The 21,165-nt window shown below is 35.4% G+C and overlaps 1 long non-coding RNA gene across 1 annotated transcript in view; it reads left to right on the forward strand.

Annotated features, from left to right (window-relative positions):
* LOC135118587 (uncharacterized) overlaps positions 1 to 20,879 on the forward strand; it is a 58,987-nt gene extending 38,108 nt beyond the window's left edge. Inside the window, exons 2-3 of the long non-coding RNA XR_010277673.1 lie at positions 7,534 to 7,596; positions 20,804 to 20,879. This is a non-coding gene — a long non-coding RNA (uncharacterized LOC135118587). The remainder of the gene's footprint in view (positions 1 to 7,533; positions 7,597 to 20,803) is intronic.
* Positions 20,880 to 21,165: the final 286 nt, after the last annotated feature.

Below are 21,165 nucleotides of genomic sequence, written 5' to 3' on the forward strand. Positions count from 1 at the left end.
CTACATAATATACACATATTTATAAATACATATTATAACACCCAGACCATGGCCAACAAGCATGCTCATCACACAAATGTCGACCGAACCGGGAATCGAACCCGGGACCTCAGGTTCGGCAGTCCGGCGTGGTGACCATTGCGCCATCGAGGTCGTCTAAAATACCTGAGCGAACTACTATTCATCTTCATACTGATTTATGAGCCCGGATACAAACTATCGCCCGACTAAAAGATTGCAGTGTGCTCTTAACATAATACGAACATGGTTTCGCGTAACCCTTCGGGGATAGTGCGTATTAATTTTCCTAAGTACAGCGATAATGTGTCCCGAAGTCGTAGAATATGTATGTCATTAATACTCAGGGGATGGCATCGCTTCAGAAATATTTTTCTTTAGAAATGTTGTACCTATTGTTTTGATGATATGGAGATTGCAAACGCAAGTGCTGTGAATTGGCTTTATAGACTACCATTCGGTCTAAAAACTTTTTGAATTTTTGCTTGAGTCCAATGATTTGCATTTTGCCTATAACTAGTAAGGCTCAAGGTTTTGTCCTAACTAATTTCATAACTTTTCGTTTTTACAATCTAAGTGAATTAGTAAACGAATAAACGTACAACAGATGCTTTGATCAACAAGTTTTTCGTATTAATTTAACAACAATACTATTAGAGATAATGTAGGGCTTCCTTTAATTAAAGACACCACAGCAGATAATATGAAATGTTATAAATAGCTCATGTTTGTGATTATATTACCAATTTTATTTAGGTCACAATGTTTTACTAAGAAGGTAAGATGTTTCACCAAAAATGAATTAAAATAAGTAAGTTCAAAGGTCTTCAATCGTTCATCACGAATCGTTTGTGTAATCCAAACGGTCATAAAACAAACCAGTAACAAAGTCATCCACATAAAATTCCATTTGCTCACCAGGCTCTAGAAGCGCTAGTCGTGGCGAGCTAACGTGAAAACAAGCGGCCGCATCTAGTGCTAATCGCTATCCATTGACAACACGGAGTAAGGAAACATGAACGGAAATACCATAATGCAGGTAGGTCAGGCGCCTTCTTCTAGGTCAAATTCATACGGTGTGGATGACCAAAACGATCAGTTACCAGTAAACTGAGGTTCTGGTTCTTTAAGACGCCTGTCAACGACTTTGGGTTTTACAAAAAAAATGTTGGGTCCAAAGAAGGCGTATAAGAGTGAAAACAGTAACGTTCTTCGTCCCCCGCACACCCGCATCTTGGTGTGCTACTTTCTGAAGCGATGTGTGTGTGGCGCCAACAGAAAAACAGTGTGGAAAACGGCTGTCATAGTATAGGCATGAGATACGGAGGAATGAGAGTCATGTTGTGAGGAAGGTGATGAGTATGAACTTGGACGGATATAGGGGAAGAGGACGACCAAAGAAACGATGGATGGATGGATGGATGGATCGATATGGTTAGAAGGAATTTTACTTGCGAGATGACCGGAGATAGAAGAGTGTGGAAGGAGAAAATATGCTGCGCCGACCACAAATATGATACAATGAATGATGATGATGACTTCAAAGCGATGTTTCGTTATGTTACCTCTGCTATACATTTTGTTCTCCGTGTAGCAAGCCAGAGTAGAAACAAGCGCGCCGCTTCTAGTGCTAATCGGTATCCGTTGACAACGTTATTGATGAGAGGGCAATTAATCATGATCACTTGTCCAAAGGGGTGCAGTTTCACTTATCGCCCTGTTTGGTTTTTGCGAGTAATTTTGTTGTTTTTTTTCTTGTTGGGCGTTGGTTTCTGTAGTTGTGTGTAGGTCTATGTAAATGTGTAGCAGAGAAAGTCTAACTGATGTTAGTGATTACATGTTGGTTATAATTTCTTTACATTTTACACAGTCTATCTACATCTATTTTTTATTCTTACTCTCCCTTTTGAAAGTGATTTCTTAAGAAATAAGCAGTGCATTTTGTACTTGATTGTTCTATTTTTCTTCTTATCACATAGAGTGTTAAATAAATATTTAGTACATGAGTAATGTAACTGAACTGATTTGGATGGAATTTTGCATTAGAATAATTTGAAATGGGAACTGAACTTTTGGAATGGGTATTTAATAAGGTTGTAGCGTCAATATTCCTTACAATGTTTATGAAGCTAAAATGGGACAGGTTATTAGGTTATTAATATTTCAACTAGGTAAAGAAAAGGTGATATGCAACCCGGCAGACATTCATTATAATATATTCTTTAAAATTTAAATCTTTTTAAAGATACATTGTATTTTTTAACCAACGATGTTTCAAAAGCGTTAAAGATATTGTAAAGTTCCTGGCTTTTTGAAAACAATAATTAAGCCCGCAGACATGTTAACGTAAAACAAAAGAGAAAACTACATGAACAAATTCTTGGAAACAGTTATTAAATAAAATAAGATCGACGAATAACCTTCTTACATAAATATGATAAAGAGGTAGGTAACAATGAATAATATATAATACATTTTGCTGTAGACCATATTTATAATATTTCTGAAGTAAATGTTGGTTGTTTTTTGCAATTTCTACGCTTAAAGGTATTATACTGGACTATGGAATAGTCTCCCTGTGCCTCATAAAGCATTTGATCCTGATCAGAATTAAAACTATTTTAGCACTCGCCACGGAAATTAGAAACGATAAATTTTGACAAGCTTAATTTTATTTAAAGAGAATAGGTGCATATGTGTTATCAAGCACTGCAGTACCGCATCCTGCGGACTTTTTAGTCGACCCTGAACATGAGCTTGAAAGTATAGAAATGAATGGTAGTACCCACATAACATCTTGTTTTTTCCGTAGTTTCCAATATAAAAGTCACACCCAAAAATATAGTCCAAAACTCATCTCAATAACATACTCTTCCAGTCATAGCTTCGTGTCACATAAAGACAAAAATTCATAGCAACATGAAAGTATAAGTATGACATCGTAAAATCAACCCGACTTGACCCGCCTTATATCATCTAGTTTTATTATATATCATAAAAGATATCAAACTATAACATGAGAGCATTTAAGATGGTTGCGGCGAAGGACATGAGGAAACGAGAATTTCAAATTCAGAGGATGTGGTGTTTTATATTAAAAAGTTTTTGAAAGTACCTACAAGGGGTGACATTAAAATGATTATAAAATCTAGCTACTTATACAGGCCATTCAAGGTCATACTATTTTTTACAGATATTAAATCCGAAACATTTAGTTTTCGAATTCATTCATTTAATCTATACTAATATTATAAAGCTGAATAGTTTGTTTGTTTGTTTGAACGCGCTAATCTCAGGAACTACTGGTCCGATTCCGAAAATTTGTTTCAGTGTTAGATAGCCCATTTATCGAGGAAAGCTATAGGCTACTTTTTATCCCGGTACGGGAAGTAGTTCCCACGGGATGCGGGTGAAACCGCTGGCAGAAGCTAGTACTTTATATAATACTAGCCATTTTCCCGCGGTTTCACCCGCGTCCCGTGGTAACTACTGCCCGTACCGGGATAAAATATAGCCTATGTTACTGGTGGATAATGTAGCTTTCGAATGGTGAAAGAATTTTTAAAAACTGTCCAGAAGTTTTTGAGCCTATTCATTACAACCAAACAAACAAACAAAGTTTTCCTCTTTATAATATTAGTATAGACTAGCAAATCGCCCCGGCTTCGCACGGCTGCTGGATGTTATTATACATACATATAAACATTCCTCTTCAGTCACTCTATCTACTGAAAAAAAACCGCATCAAAATCCGTTGCATAATTTTAAAGATTTAAGCATATAGAGGGATATAGGGACAGAGAAAGCGACTTTGTTTTATATTACGTAGTAAAACAGATAGCTAAAGAATATACATTTTCTTTTTATCTTAAGCCAAACCCCATTTACTGCGTTGAACAATTAATGCGGGCATTATTCAGATTACAATTAAAAACTTTGTTTATTTACCTTATTACCGCATGGTTTTAATGAACATGCACTGATTATAAACATACATAATAACTCAATCCAAGCGTTTATCTTTTAAACCAATAAAGCAGAAAAATAAACAACCCATGTGAAATTCAGTGAAAAAATCCATAATATACAAATAAGATACCCCAAAAATGTTAAGTGTTTACCGCCCGTTAAAATGATCCTAATTGGATTTTGTAAAATTCATAATTTGATCAACCAACATTTCACCATTCGAAGGTCCAAACTTTGTGAATATAATATACATTTTTCTTTTGAAACACGAAACGTACAAAAGAATAACTTTCAGATAAGAAACTGGTCCGAAACATGAACCTTGTGACACCCCTACTAAAATTTCCAAAACTATTCATATTTTTGCAACTCGCAAAAGTTATTCGACTTTGTAATAGATATTCGGATGGAACCCTAAAAACTTAGACGGGGAGGGTTACCACTGAAATGCTGTATCCCACCATCCAGTATAAGAAGATCTCTCAAACGCATAAGTTGAAACGAGAAATGTTGAGACAGAAATGGAATGAAAGGGTCTCGTTCACTGGTCACATCCGCTCTTGAAACTTATATCTAGACGTAATGTTTTATTTGACGCAACAGCGGGTTGAGACATAAACTAAGGAATTGGGTTGCTTGGTACGAGCGTAAAAGTACCAGACTTAGGACCACGTATGACGTAATCCTTGTGAAAAATCGTATAGAAAATTATATTTGTTCTCCTAAATCTGTCGGCTAGAATTTTGTTTTATGTTTGGTAATAATATTTGGGGTGAAAATTTTACTAGATAGGTTGGTTGATGAAAGAGCTCGTAATTAAACGTGCTACATGATTAAACTCTGTAATTAATTATTGCTTGTCGCTCAATATTGACGCTTCGGTAATCCATCACTAATTATTTTGCCTTAGAACGGAATTTCTACTTGTGTGGGTGGCTAAATTACTACGTTTGTAACTTTGTATTTATATAAGGCTAAGATTTAATGAAATTGCAGTGCAAGCAATTTTAGATCTGTAGATAACATTGGGACTATGTATAAGTATGTATGTATTTACAAAAGCATGTAAGTACATATGTGTGTAAGTATGATATCAGTGGTCTAATATAGGTACCAGCAGAGCCTCTGCTCGCTTTCGTACCGCTTTACATAAATGTGTAGACAAAATAAACTACATATATTTAATACATTACGGGCATGAGAAAATTGCAAGGAAAATAATGATCTTAATTACACTTACTTTCCAAAAGAAAGTATCCAATCTTTAAATAAAGTGGCGACAACACCTAATGACAATCTCACCCACACTTAGAACATTAAAAGATTACAAGTTTTTCCTTTTCACCATCCCATAATCACCAAAGTCCCAACACATTTCCTTTTGTGTCAAAGTACGACAGCCTCCTGACCACAAAATTTTTTAAGCCGAGAGAATTTCCTAGAATTTTTTCCATCAGAGTAAAAAGTCCTGTTGCCATTAACTCAAGTTACACCAAGTGTTCTGCCAAGTTAGCGTGATGTCTTGCAAAAGCGACCCTTAAGTGCGTGTTAAGCATTACTTTAGAAGCTAAGACGTCCTCCAACTTTTTCAAGTACAAGATTTTTCAATGTAACATTTGTTTACTTTGATATTCAACGTTATATTGGAAAAGTTAAGCTTTAAGGATTTCGTATGGTTTTGAAATTTCTGTGTTCTGTGAGAATTTGCAAATCTTGAATGGTTGAGTGTCATTTGAAGGTATTTGGAGTCTGTAATACTTGCTGACGGGCCGTCATAAAGGAAAGATTTTTATCGTTATCTGTTCCCCTTTTAAGCAAATTCTTGAAGAGGGGATTTGCAATACTTTCGGATAAAAGAAGAGAGTTTATGTACTGGGAAATTACTTTATGAAGGGTTATTGAACTCATGTTATATGTATACTAGATTTAATCATATACTCTATTATCAACTCTTATTATATACTATAAACTCTATTATTTACTTAACCTAAAAAACTGACTTTAGTTAACTTAAGTTAGAGTTACTATTTTTATTATGTAATTTGTAAAAACCGGTACAAAATATTTCAATCCACAATAACATAAAAGTAACAAGAATCTTGCTTGCATAACATTTATACTTCAAGAAGCAAAGTAGCAAGAAAAGTTATTTTCAATGCAAAAACAACATAAAACATTTCCGTAACTTATGAATATCCATCCATCTGGGAAGTTAGGAAAACAAGGATTCTGTAAAATTCTGAAAGTTCAGAATTCCAATATTTGCTTCTGTTTTTTTTTTTTGTACTGTTTTAATCTGAAAACAGAATTGTTTGCTGTCTCTTGAAATTTAGATGAAGTATACCCATAATAAAAGTACACTTTGGAAGCGTGCTGACTACACAAAAACGGTCGACATTCAGACATCGGAAGAGATTCTGTCATTGAAAATCCTTGGCAGTCGTAACGGGTAGTGAGAATCCAGTAAGTCTGACACCAGTCTAAGCAAAGGGTATTGGGTTGCCCGGGTAACTGTGTTGAGGGGGTCAGATAGGGCAGTCGCTTCTTGTAAAGCACTGGTGCTCAGCTACATCCGGTTAGACTGGAAGCTGACCCCAATATAGTTGGGAAAAATGCACGGAGGATGATTCAGATATCGGAAGGGTTGCCCTAGGAATCGACCGATTTCATGCACATGCTGCTTCGAAGATTTCATGCAAATACATACAAACCAGTACTGCAGGGTGGCACCTTTGCTTGGCAGCCGCAGTCGCCAGCTCGCTTCCAAAACGTACCTTACTGCTACTGTTACTGTTTCAGCCTTTTTATCGTCCCACTGCTGGGCTGCGGCCTCCTCTCACATGGAGAAGGATTAAGCAATAATCACCACGCTTGTTCAATGCGGGTTGGTGATTTCAGACTATATAGTCCAGGTTTCCTCAAGATTTTTTCCTTCCCCTTTCTATCAGCCATTGGTGTCTAAGATATACTTAGAAAGTTACAAAATATACTTACAAAGTTAAAAAAGTTGCATTGGTACTTGCCTGACCTGGAAAAAAGAAAGAACCAACCTCTCGTGTATGAACACGAGAGGTTGGTTCTTTACCCACTAGGCCACCACGACCTTAAAGCTCTATTAATAACCAAATGTTTTATTACACTATTCAAACGTGTTAACCACCGATCAATTTTACAATAAACCCATATTTGAAACTTCAGATTGTATGATCAGCACATAAACCATTGTTTAGCCCTGGTCGCTTTGTATATTGACAAATTCACAGCTATTTCTGTTTTGCGTGATATACTGTGTGTAGGTAATATTTTTCTGCTACTATGTTTCATTATAGCAAAATAGTCGGTGAATTTGGATGATCGACTGAAACTCTCAATTAGTTTGAGGATTGGGGCAATAAGCAAATAGAAAAAAGTCATTGATTTTAACTATCAGTGTTAATATATTTATGAAAATCGGTTTGGGTATAGTAAATAGTGATATATTATAGACATTTCTCTGAACAATGATCATTGATAAAATATTTATATCGTGTTTTGTTTTTGTTTCAGAATCATCCGCTATGGTCGGGAAGGTGTTGATATTCTTCGCATCTGTCACAGCTTTTAATATAGGTAAGTAACTAATATTTATAAACTTAGAAGAAATTAAATATTTAGTAGAGCTACTTACAGGACAAGTTTTTGGTTTAAGTACCGATTCAAAAATACATACTAGCTCTTCAACTCTGCGCAGCTATCTATCTATAAATATTGGGCTTTCAAAAATGTCTTTGTCTCTAACATCCACTAAAAGAGTTCCTAAGGCTAAAAAAAAACGTCATAATCATTAGCCTTTTCTATTGTCCTTTCTTATTCAGAGAAGGAATGAGCGTCAATCTCTTACGCAATGCGGATTGACGCTTTCAGAGCTTAAAGTCCAGGTTTTCCTCGAGATGTTTTCCTTCACCTTTACTCAGTCATTGGTGTCCAAGATATCCATAAAAATACAAAAATAACATATTAAAAAAAAAAAAACGAAATTAAAAACCAATCTGCAGTTTTAAACTTCCCAACAATGCACAGGTAAACATAGACGTACGAGTATTGTTAATATATATTCATAAAATAATATTTCCATAGCCCGTACTGGAATGACAGCGTTTCAATTTTGCAAGCCAGTTCAAAGTTTTAATTATGCCGCGAAATTAATTTCGGATTAAGTTTGCCTCTCTCATTTGTTTGGTGCCTTTCATAAGGCTTCATTTTAAATGATTTTTCGAACATGACGTCATCCGCAAATACCAGAATGGGTTTTTGGTTGGTTCTCGTTTGTTTTATTCAATTCGGTTTTTGAGAGTTCGTTCTTTATCTTGGAGGTATTTGTTTTCTTTTCTGTTGATTATATAGTGGTTTAAAGTTTGATTTTATGGAATCATTTTCTTTTGTATGTCATTGAAAATTTTGATTGGGTTTTTTATGAATCGAAATTATTGAGAGTATTTTTTACGAGTTTTTCGTTGATTGTGTTATCTCTTATTATAAACTTGATTTTTGTTTGTGGTTACTCTGCAATCCAATGCATGAATCAATAAGTCCCCCGAACCACTCAAAGGTAACCCAACCTTGAAGATTTTGCCCTCAGGATTAAAGCTAGCATAAATGACAATACAATGTACACATCCACACAAAAAATAACAAAAAGCCATTTCCAGTAACATAACAATCAATATCGACTAGACGAATCTTCAAAACCAGTAGCACCATTCAACACAAAACTATCATTAAAACGGACAAACTACCCGCAAATCATAACGAACTCAATTAGAGAGACAGTAAGACAAACTGTTTCTCCAAAGCGAGACAAAAAAACAAAATATTACGGCTTCAGCTGAAGACACAAAGGCTTAACCGCTTGTCATCTTGCACAAAATGCAAAGCTGAGTTTACGTTGCGACACAAATTGTAGAAGAAGGATTAATTGTAGATGTAAATGTTTCATATTTTTGCTGTTTGCACAATACTTCTTAATCTAAGAAGAAGTTGTGGATTATAGAAAGAAACGATGGATAGATTGCGTAAAAGTTGATATGACTAGTCTATACTATCTATACTAATATTATAAAGAGGAAAACTTTGTTTGTTTGGTTGTAATGGATAAACTCAAAAACTACTGGAATGATTTTTAATATTCTTTCATCATTAGAAAGCTATATTATCTGCGAGTAGCATAGGCTATATTTTATCCCGGTGCGGACAGTAGCTCCCACGGGACGCGGATGAAACCGCGGGAAAACGGCTAGTGTTTCATATTTATGTTGTTTGCACTGCAATACTTTTTAACTGCTTGTATGTCGCTAATTAGAACAATAGAAAATCGATTGTGTCTCGCGTGGATTATTCTAAGAAACAAGTTGGCTTCATAGAAAAAAACGTCATTATTGTCGATGGATGGATTGTGTAAAAGTTGATATGACTAGAATTAATATAACTTGTGAGATGAAGGCAGATTTTTGTTTGTACGAAAGTTTGGAAGACGAAAACATGGTGCACCGACCCCAAAAATGAAGGTATAGGCAGGAGGATGATACTAATGATGAAACTAGTTGCGTTACATAGTAAATGTATACATACATATACGAGTAGTTGTCTTGGTTATCGAAGGGTTCATTGGCTTTATAATAAAAAGATTCAATTTGAGGACGGTTTAACTGTATTATTTTTATATTTCACAAAATAAAGTTTAGGATAGTGTTTGATGGGACAAAAGTGTCTGTCACATAGGTACAAAATTTATTTTGTTACAAAAATACATAAGGACAATATAGACCCTTGAGGAGTACAGTTTCTACAAAACACGAAACAAACTACAACCAAAAAAAAATACTAAACATAAGATACCAACACCAAATAACCCTTGGTTTTGAACCACTAGCAAAATAAAATGAATATCTAACGGTCTCCATACTGTTCATAGTTGGGTACCAACACACACAGAGTATAAAGTGTAAACACTACTAGTCTAAACTAAGCTTTACAGTTAACTGAAAGAATCTTTTATAAAGGTTCCCTAAGTGATGAGCTGAGAACGCTCTGACATTAGATCTTTGCTACATCAAAGGCGTGGAAAAGGAAATTTTAAATGATATTTGCTACAAAGAAGTTACGAGATTAATACTGACTTTTACTCGCTATTTTAATTATAATAAGCGAGCGTTTTTAACAACTAATTGGTATCTGCTCCTAGTTTTAAAATCGTCACTGCTTAAAACTGTCTCCTGGATAAAATTTTCCCCCAATTTTGGGAGATTTTCCCATACTCTCGGAGCTGGGAAAAATATCCCAAGCTACGCTCACTAAAACTTGTGGGAAATTTTTAGCTTTGGAGATAATGCTGCTGCCTAAAAGTCACACCTTGTAAAGCACTGGTACTCAACTTCATCCGGTTAGACTGGAAGCCGACCCCAACATCGTTGAGAGAAGTCTAGGCAGACTGGCTGTCAGATTTACTAGCTTCTGATTTTCAATGACATGTTGAAACTGTATGTAGAATTTCTATATCCTAAATGATTCGCTTTGGTAAACTAGATGTTGAAGTTAATGAAAGCATTTTCGATCCTATAAATATCAATATATAGCTATCAATTGATAGCAACGAAAATGCCACCAAATTCGTCATTATCAAAATATCACAGCCAGAGTTAATAATAGATTATCATGCTTTTCCAAGAACAGAAGGGTTTCGATAACTAATATAGTTTCTTAGTTCACTATTGAAATAAGGACGAATATCCTAATTGATAATGTAACGTAATATAAATATAACCTATGGTATATATTTAAATACATAATTATGATTTAGTAAAATATGTAACCATCTATCATCATCTATAAAAGGATGAGGAGTTTTTTGATGCCATTTTATAATTGTTTTAGTTGTATACATGTATAAATAAGTTTATTTTTACGTAATGTAAATATTCATATTGGTCACCAACTATTTTTTCCATACACCAAATCCCAATTGATCATTGTCATCTATAAAGTATGTCATCTGGTTTTAGTGCTTTCACACTGGCGTATTTACCGTATTTCAAATGAAACCGAGCAATGTTACTCAGAAAAACCGAGCGGAAAATTCTCTAGTGTGAAACTACTGTAAACGTGAACAAAAGTACATGAACAATTTTAGTAAAATCTCACCATTAAAAGGAACTATGAGGATTCTAATACTTACCTGAGGGCTTTGTTCGATTTTCAGAAACGGAACGCCCATTATCACACGTGTATATTTTCTGGGTTCCCAGAATCACTACAAAGTATCACTGTATGTGCTCGAAAATAAATAACTCCATGGAACTAAAATAATCGTTTATACTTACACGTGATTTTAATTAAACAAATATCATTATAATTAATGTACTTTAAGTTTTATTTAGGTATAGGAGAGTTTTTGGGTTCCGAACCCAAAGGGTAAAACTGTCAGCAGATTTTATCTTAAGAACCGTGATAGCTAGACAGTTGAAATTTTCACAGATAATGTAAAGTTGTTGCCGCTATGACAAAACATAATGAAAAGCCTAAATTGATGATAAGTTATATTATATTGTTAATACATTAAATTGTATTGATTTGAATTGAAGTCATATATATTTTTTGGAAATTGAGCAAAAGTTTATTTATCACTTTATCAAAGTCAAAGTCGAATAATTTATTTCCTTTAGGCCTTTACAAGCACTTATGAACGTCAAAAATATAACCAAGTTTGATTCTAGTTGCCCATTCCAAAAATAGCTTCCTATGGAGAAAAACGACCAAAAAACTCCATGGTCAACTTACTCCTCTTTGACCCTATTTTTAACCAGCTTAAAAAAAGGTATGCAGTTTGACCTGCCCTATTTTTTACCCATTTCAAAAAAAAAATGCATGTATATTTATTTTATAAAATCTTTCTACGCAAGTAAACTACAGAACGACTATTTCTCAAAACAACATTCTTCTTCATCACAAATTGAATTTGGTTTTCAATTTAGAAACGTCCAGACTACAATTGTAGCTGATTTGTTACGAGTAAGACAAATTGTTGCCGATCTTATAGAAATATTGTTACAAAAAACGTGTTTACTTCTTCCGTTTTACACAATATAAGTAAGGGAAAATTCTAGACTTTTTTCTGCGTAGAAATTAATCTACAATCAGCTAAGAATAACTCTGAGAAATGTCATAATTTATGTCTCGTTTTAACGACTGTTTAACTTATTAAGAACTCGTTGAATAATTATTATGAAAATACAAACTAATTCATGAAAGGAAAAAGCAATTGATGTTTAATAACTTCCTCATTTTAAGACTGAAAATTGTATTCAAATCAAGATGTAAAAAACAAAACACTTACAGTTAAAATCACAAAGACAGTCAAAATAAGAATCACCAATCTAAAAAATCAGAAGCAAATACATCTAAAATCATTATCTGTCTAGCCTTTTCCCAACTATGTTGCGGTCGGCTTCCAGTTCAACTGAATGCAACTGAGCACCAGTGTTTTACAAGGAGCGACTACCTATATGACCTCCTCAACCCAGTCACTCGGGCAACCCTTGCAAATAAACGTACCAACAACCATTTTAAAAAATACAGTATTAAAAAACGCCAATCGTCACTCCCAAAGCCATAATTCACCAACAAAACAAAACAAATTGTTGCCAACATAATGACGGATAGAAACGTCAAAATGAGAACGAAAAAAATATCCAGTTTTTTTTAAACACAAACCCCAAGCTTTGTTTACAGGCGTACTTATAAACGCATCGGGCTGAACAAATTTTAATGAGACCGCTAGATGGCTGTATTTTTTTCCGTTTTCCCACAATATTATTTTGTACTGAAGATTTATTATTGCAATTCGGTGCAGTCCCCTTTGAGGCAGAATGCGTAGAATTAATGATACTCTTATAAGTTTGAATGTAGCTTTATCTTTGGGTTTTAATTAATGGGTTTTAAGCTTCATTATGTTTGGTGAATCAGGTTTTAAATAATACGAGGAATTTTCTTGCTGTCGGATAATGTTAATGATAAACGGAATTCTTGCAATCGAGCGCCTGTAATTATCAGGAAAATTATCATCAAACACACAAAGATGAACCCATATTATTTTAAAATGATGAGTGATGGAGAAAAAGTCCTAGAGAGCCCATATTTTGTCCTGATTATAAAATTGAATGTTAATAAACAATAGGGTGTTGAGTATACGTGGACAGAAATGTACTATTGTGTTTCTTTTCATGTATTTTCTTTTGGAATGAAAGAAATTGAGTCTGAGATATTCTATCAAGATTTATTTTCGGATTCTATTGTCGACTTAAGAAAAACAATACTTCGATACCTTATGAATTTCTTGTAATGCAAAAACTGACGACCCCAAACCCAAAATCCCGTTAAGATCTAAAATTAACGATAGAATTTACAGAATTTTCAAAAAACAGGACTAACTTCTCATACCAGAATGTAATTAATTTTGTATAAGTACACATGCTTATTACATTATCTCATAGCAACATCTCTTTGTACGAACATAATGTAGTAATAATCTTTCCACAAATCCTTTTGAGGTCCCAAAATTGGTCTTTGATAAGTTTTGACTTTGTTACGCGATTATCAAGTTACGGAGAAATTTCTGTTATATTAAACGTAATATATAATAATATGTATTATTATGGAATTATATGGAATACGTCGCGTTCTTGCTTTTAAGTTATTTACTTGTGTTGGAATTTACAAGACTAGGTTCTGTTCGTGGATGTGCGTGTAAGTGCTTTTAACGCTTTTAATTTTTTATGAATCAGAATGTCTGGCACTCACTCTATTTTCTCTTTAAGTATAATCAGAGAGTTGCTACCTAATTGCTACCAGCTGTTATTAGTTGCTACCAATTGCTACCCTTGTGGTTTCGAAAATAATCTTCTGCCATTCTGATGTGCATCAAAATTGACAAAGTTTGTAAGCCGATGCCAACGGTTGCGAAATCACTATAAGTTCCAAAAAGTATTCGCAATCTTAGATAGAGTTGACGTGTGTAGGAATGTTTAATACGTTCATCAATCCAATTAAACTAATTGGACGTATTATTCCAATAATCCTTGTAGTTGTGCGTACATATTATAGTATGTGTGTACTGTTCAGATTATATATAGATCTGATTGAAACGCTCTGTCGATTGTCAGTTCCTACCGAACTGGGAGTGATTATGATGAGCAAAGCAATAGCAATATATTTCAGTCAAACGGTTATAAGTAGCTGTGGACTGTGGTTTAATTTACGAGCTGAGGACACTACTTCCTGAATATAGATGAAGTCTTTAGTAGGTATTCTGATGTATCTAGTTATTGTAAAAAAAAATCCTGTCTGAGTGTTATTATTACACACAAATGCACAATGGTTACAGGGACAACGTAGTTTACTTAATTATCTGTCTATGGAAATAAAATAAAAAACAAACGATTATAATGAAACCGCTTAAGGAAAAAAAACAGGAACACTTCATATTGGCAAAGCTTCTTTACTAACACACGTCAAAAATTCAACACAAATAAGTAACCAATAGCAACCAGTAACATACGAGATCCCGTTAGTTCCCAACTCCCTACACACAGGTGGTTCAAAAAACGCGTTATTATATTTCTCACAGAAGAAGAAAAGATAGCGGAGGTGCCATAAGGAAGGTAGGTCATGCGCTTTCTTGTAGGTCAAGTTACGTATGTACGGTAGGCGTGATCAATTACTAGAACTTACGAGTCGTTTGGATGCCTTATCAAATCAAAAATCTTTCAATGATTGGTCTTGATAGATTCATCATCATCAGCCTTCTGCCTATATCCCAATTTTTGTTTGGGATCGGAGCAGCATGTTTTCTTCTTCCATACTCTTCTGTGTGTGCCCATGTCGACTTTCACACAATCTACATAATTAGTCTTGATTGATTGGTGATTTTATTTTGAAAACAATAGGCAGGTTCTAGGGAAGGCGTGTAAAGGTGCGTACGGATTGCGCGTACCCTGGTACGCGTACTCAGTTTACGCGTATCCGGAACGCCTAGTCCATACCTGCAGCTACGCGTTCACTCTTGGGGCACGCGTACCGCGCGAGCCAACTCGCAGCGCGAGCCACCGTCTGTCGGTTTTTGGTCGCGCGTCAAAGAGGACGCACGCGGCCGGCTACGCTATATTTGGACGGCAAAATGAATAAACACGCGTGTTCTTGTCGGAGTCATGGCGAATGACTGGGGCTCGCGGAGCGCTCTGGATCGATTGACCTCGCGTACAGGTTCGCGGCGGTCCGTACAGGAGCTGTACGCGTATCCAATGTACGCGTGGACAGTGCTTCCCAACTACGCGTAACACAGGAACGCGCAATACGTACGCACCTTAAGAGTGGAGCCAGTAACGTTCCTTGTTCCAAACACCCACAATTTACCGCGCATCTTTCTTAGGACGTTCTGCGTTATGAGTTTTTTTTTGCAGCGTGAGGGAGTGTCAGACTCCTACTGACTAAAACTTTATGTATTAGGGCCGCGGTAACTCTTTCGAACAATCCCACAGCGCGTTATGACATCTCCACTAGTCATTTTATTCTCCATGATATTTCCTTTGTATAATAAATGCTAGTCATTTTTCACGTCAATTCCTTCATACGTTTCTTGAGCGAATGACGCTGATGTATGTTCGCTATATATTTCAGTAACACCCTGTATTTGGGCATTAATCGAATACAAATAGAAGGGGATTGGTTCCGGAATTTCCAATTGGGTGTGTGATTAACGAGGTAATGCCTTATTCTGTTTGTTCGGGTTTGGGAAGGTGAATGGAATTCTTTGGATATCTTTAAGACTGGGAATAATACTGTATGTTAGTAACACATTATAACTAGGTATATTGGGGTTTTCATGTTAACGGTCCGTGATCATCATCTGCTATCTATTTAGCTTTTTTCCAACTACGCTGGGGTAGACTTCCAGTCTAACCAGATGCAGCTGAGTACCAGTGTTTTACATGGAGTGATTGTCCATCAGATCTAATCAACCCAGTTACCTGGGCAACTCGATGCCTCTTGGTAAGAATGATTGTCCGGCTTTCTGGCTTCTGACTTCCCGTAACGAATACCAAAGATATTCAGATGACAGCCGGGACTCACCAATTGAACGTCCTTAACACAGAGGTAGTCATTACGACAAGGTCATCAAGCGTTGCTTAACCTTATAATCGATCGACCAACGTGGCTATTTCATACACCTACACACACCCGATAAAAACTTAGCACATAATTTTTTTCCGTTAATGGGCTATACAACACTGAAAGAATTTTGCAAATCGGACTAATGATTCCTGAGATTACCATGTTCAAACCGACATTATAGCCTTATCATATTAGCATACACATAGAACACAGATTATATAATTGAGATTGAGATCTAATTTAGCAACCTGAAGTGGCCGTACTCAGAACTGTCTAAGAGCTTGTTATGTGGACCAATTAAACACGTTGAAAGCACTGTTATTAATTATTTCGTCTAATTGCTAGTGAACGCATGATTCTGACAATTTCATGGCTACTGGCACTGTATTGAATACCTTAAGCTTATAATCAGGTGGATTATAATTGGTTAACCTAAAACTATACACATGTAGATTATACATAGATGGAAACTATGCTTTATATTTTGCATTTCTGATCCCAGAACTAATTATTTTAGGTGACATAAAGGGCAGTCTTATCATTAAGACAACAGCTGGAAGAGTAAGTTTGTTTGCCTGAACACGGTAATATCAGGAAGAATTATGTCAAAAAAAATCCTTCGAGTTAGATTTATCTAGCCAATTTATCGAGAAAGGCTACATACTTTTCATCCAGGTGCACTAAGTTTTCAAGTATTATTATAATGCATGTTTATTTACATAACACAATTTACATAACAAAATGAGCAAAGACAATTTCTTATTAAAAAAATAGCTCTAATTGAAAGTCGCCAAGTTTTAATCAAAAACAGGTTAAGCAGCAATCAGCATGACCAGTCCATGGACGAATAGTCAATCTGAATTCTTACAAGAACAGCTTATAGATAGCTTAAGTAAATAAGGATATTCAGGATGTGTCACAAACCAACAAACTCACATTTACATTTAAAAAAAAATTACGAAGAACGAAACATCAGCCCCAAAAAGCGCTCAAAAGCGCAAAAAGGAATTCCATTTACATTAATAGTGTTTTCTGCTTTTAAGCGGCCAAAAACATATTGACACACAGACATCACATTAAAATATTCTCATGCAGTCTCTTATATAAGATAGCATACGAAACCATTTGAACTTTAAAAACCAGCCAAATGCGAGTCGGATTCGAGCACGAAGGGTTCCGTACCATTATTTAAAATCACGTTTGTTGTGTGGGAGCCCCCCAAAACATTTATTGAATTTTAGTTTTCTGTATTTGTTATTATAGCGGCAACAGAAATACATCATCTGTGAAAATTTCAGATCTCTAACTATCACGGTTCATGAGATACAGCCTGGTGACAGACGGACGGATGGACTTACGGACGGACAGAGGAGCGAAAGCAATAGGGTCCCGTTTTACCCTCTGGGTACGGAACCCTAAAAAGCAGTGTTTTTTGTACTGCAACTTGTTTTTATTACACATCGTAAAAGAATCTCTCAGAGCGAGTGATAAAAGCACAGTTTCAAAGATTAGAGAAAACAGAAGTGGCAAAGTTTTGTTTGGAAGTGTGATTAGTTTTAAGTACTTATGCGGTAAGTGGAATAAAATTAAGAAAAAGAGTATTTTTTTTTGTAAGTTCATGTTTTAATTATTGATTTTGATTTGAACTACTTTACGTGGGTTCGAAGTATATTTATTGTAAGCACTATGAAGACACACATTAATTAATAGCTTTGTATGATAGTTTTCATTTGTGATATAAAAATCGTCTATAGAGTTAGACTTCCAGATGTAATCTTAAAATTCAATATGAAAGCGGGTATTTATTGATGGTTTGCATGTTCGTTTTATTTATGTTACATAAATCGTCAAAACAACCATTCGTAAACAGAATTTCCCACATTACAAGAAATACAAAAGCAAACGCCGCCAGCGATCCACTCGAAACCCACAATAAAGAATGCAAAGAATAATAAATAGGCAATTACCAGCTTGTCTTCACCAAACACGATCTCCCTACATACACAAATTTAGCACTCGGCTGCCTCACAGAGTCTAGCACACGTAGGCACAATACGGCCCAACCACTACTCTTTGTCCACCGATGACGTCACTTCATGCATTTTAATGAACACAGAGCAACGTCCGTATGCAAACAGACTGAATACGTTGCCCTACTGTTTTGTGCAAGAACTTTTTTTGCTCTGCGTATGGAGTTTTTTTTTTGGCTAGTGTGTAGAATTTGCTTAGGGGAGATTCACACTGTTATAAGATGTCAGTTGCCAAGTAATGAGACCTCTTAGTGTGGACTCATTTTATTTGAATGATGAGTACGCAGCCTTAAGTTGTCCTAGTTTTCTTTCGTTGTCGTAATAATTATGTACTTAGAATATTTTTTTCTAGTCGGATGTTGGGAGGTTTTTGAAGTTACCTAGTGCCTGTTAGGATAAGAGGGTACTTGAATATTGTGGTAGAAGACCGCTGAAGATGTTATTTGCGTCTAGCTTTTCCTTCGATAAAATAATCTTACTAAAATGAGTATCTTTGGGGAAGATGATTCGTTGATTTATTTATAGTGAAGTACTACACTTAAACTTTCTACAACTTGTATGCTAAAGCAATACTTTTAAATAGATTTAAGTCCACAAAAGTAGCTAGTAAACCTATAGTAATATATTTTTTTTGTATATAATCAAGCCGTCTCTTTTGTATATAAAAGTCGTGGTGGCATAGTGGCTAGAGACCAACCTTTGGAGTATGAGGGTGTGGGCTCGATTCCAGGTCAGGCAAGTACCGATGCAACATTTCTAAGTTTGCATGTACTTTCTAAGTATATCTTGGACACCAATTACTGATAAAAAGGTGAAGGAACTTGAGGAAACCTGGACTATAAAGTCTGAAATCACCAACCCCCATTGAGCAAGCGTGGTGATTAATGCTCAATCCTTCTCCGTGTGAGAGGAGGCCTGTGCCCAGCAGTGGGACGATAAAAAGGCTGTAACAGCTTCAAGTGCATAAAAGTACATAGTACACCTATAGTAATATTTATATTTTTTTATAACCAAGCAAAAATCAATCCAACAAAAGTTGTTCCAACTTTTGTAAGCAACAATGACTTAAGTAACTTAGTAAGAGGCTATAATTCGGATTATACCAACTTTGCTTGTTACGACTTGTTGGTTTTGAGGTAATGAAATACTTTGGCCTTGGAACGAGATTTCAGAAAACCTATTATACGACTTTTTTGTTTGAGACTTCAAAAAGTTTTGAGATGTAATGAAATATGATATCTGATTACTGATTAGGTAAATAAATATCAAGGAACAGATTCAGAAGGCAGTACTCCTTGATACGTCGGGTATTTTGAGGAGGTTTCTGTCTCTGTGATCCTAACCACCAGTACTTTGGACGCTGCAGCGCGCTGTGCGTGATACCGGTGAATACCTACTTTTTATATTTTTAATTACATTTTCTGTAATGACTGTTGTTTTTTTGTAATATTTTATTAAATAAGTAAATGGAAAAAAGTTGGTATTATTGATTATTTCTCTTTATCTGTAAAGGCACCTTTAGAGATATTAGTCAGTCCCACCATACCTTTAAAATTGATAGATAGGTCTACATCATCAAACGAGTGATTAACTGTAACTGCAGATCACATGCCTATCATTTACTTAAGTACTTCTTTCTTACCAATAAATGCAAAAGTAACTCTGTCTGTCTGTCGTACTTTCAAACCAAAACCAGTGAACCGATTGAAAATGAAAATTGACATACAGACATTGTAGAGCCTGTGAATGGACTTAGATAGGAATAAGATATGCAATTCAATGCATGGAAATATTCCTTCAATAAACCTCCTCTATATGGCTCAGAAACTTTTCAGTATTAAAAAAAAGCAAAACTAAAATCCACCTATTATCTTCAACTTCCTGAAAAATTCAGCATAAAAATATCTCCTTTCATAAAATTCCTATGAAATCCTGTATAACGAGCAGCAGATAATACCTATGTATACTCTAGGTTTTTTTTTGTTCCAAGTTATGCATACAAGTAAATCCGTGGAGAGCAAAATGACTAGTGGAGATGTCATAACGCAAAATCTGTTAAGAAAGTTGTGCGCCAAAATTCTAGTGTTCGGGGGATGAGGATTGTCATGGTATGGGCATGTAATGAGCAGGGATGATACGCATTCAACAAAGTGTGTGCTAAGAATGAATGTAGATGGATGGAGAGGAAGAGGAAGACCTAAGAAAACATGGATGGATTGCCTGAAAGATGACATGAATAGGAAGGAAGTGAGTGTCAGTATGACGAGTGACAGGGGAAAATGGAAGAGGATGACCCCAAGTAAAATTGGGAACAGGGCAGAAGAAGTAGAAGAAGGGGGATGAGGAACGTCTTCTTTGGACCCCGCCCTTCTTTAATCACCAATCAATCAAGATCGATCTTCGATACATTGGTCTTGATTGAACAAGGAATCTGAACGCCGTGTTTCTTCTAGTTACTGATGACCGTATGTAACTGGATCTACACTGACCCACGTCCCATATGGCATCTCCGCTCATATTTCCTTCCTCCTTGTGTAAATCCCACTCTATATTATATAATAGAATGGTTTATTGTTTGTTTCCAGATGCGTTGCTTGTCCCCAACACACATGACTTGGCCAATGTTGACACACCGGCTACAAAGTACCACATCAACACGTAAGTACAATTTTCAACCCTATTTCTAGTACTATAAAGTGTGAGTTCGAATAGCAAATTCCAAAAGCCAAGCCTTAGCTTCTCGTTTTCTTTGCAACAAACTTTCAATGGAATTTAAACTTTATCTATCAAAGTTTAACGTACTATTTTGTATGTGTAAAAATATAGTGGCCTGTTTGCTTCTGTCTGGTTATCGAATTGCGAAATTGAAAGTTAGTGCTGTTATTTTAAAGTCGATTTTTGTTTGTTATTTGGACAGAGTAGTTTTAATATTATAATGAGAATGTGA

The sequence above is a fragment of the Helicoverpa armigera genome, chromosome 24 (genome assembly GCF_030705265.1).
Source record: "Helicoverpa armigera isolate CAAS_96S chromosome 24, ASM3070526v1, whole genome shotgun sequence".
NCBI classification, from domain to species: domain Eukaryota; kingdom Metazoa; phylum Arthropoda; class Insecta; order Lepidoptera; family Noctuidae; genus Helicoverpa; species Helicoverpa armigera.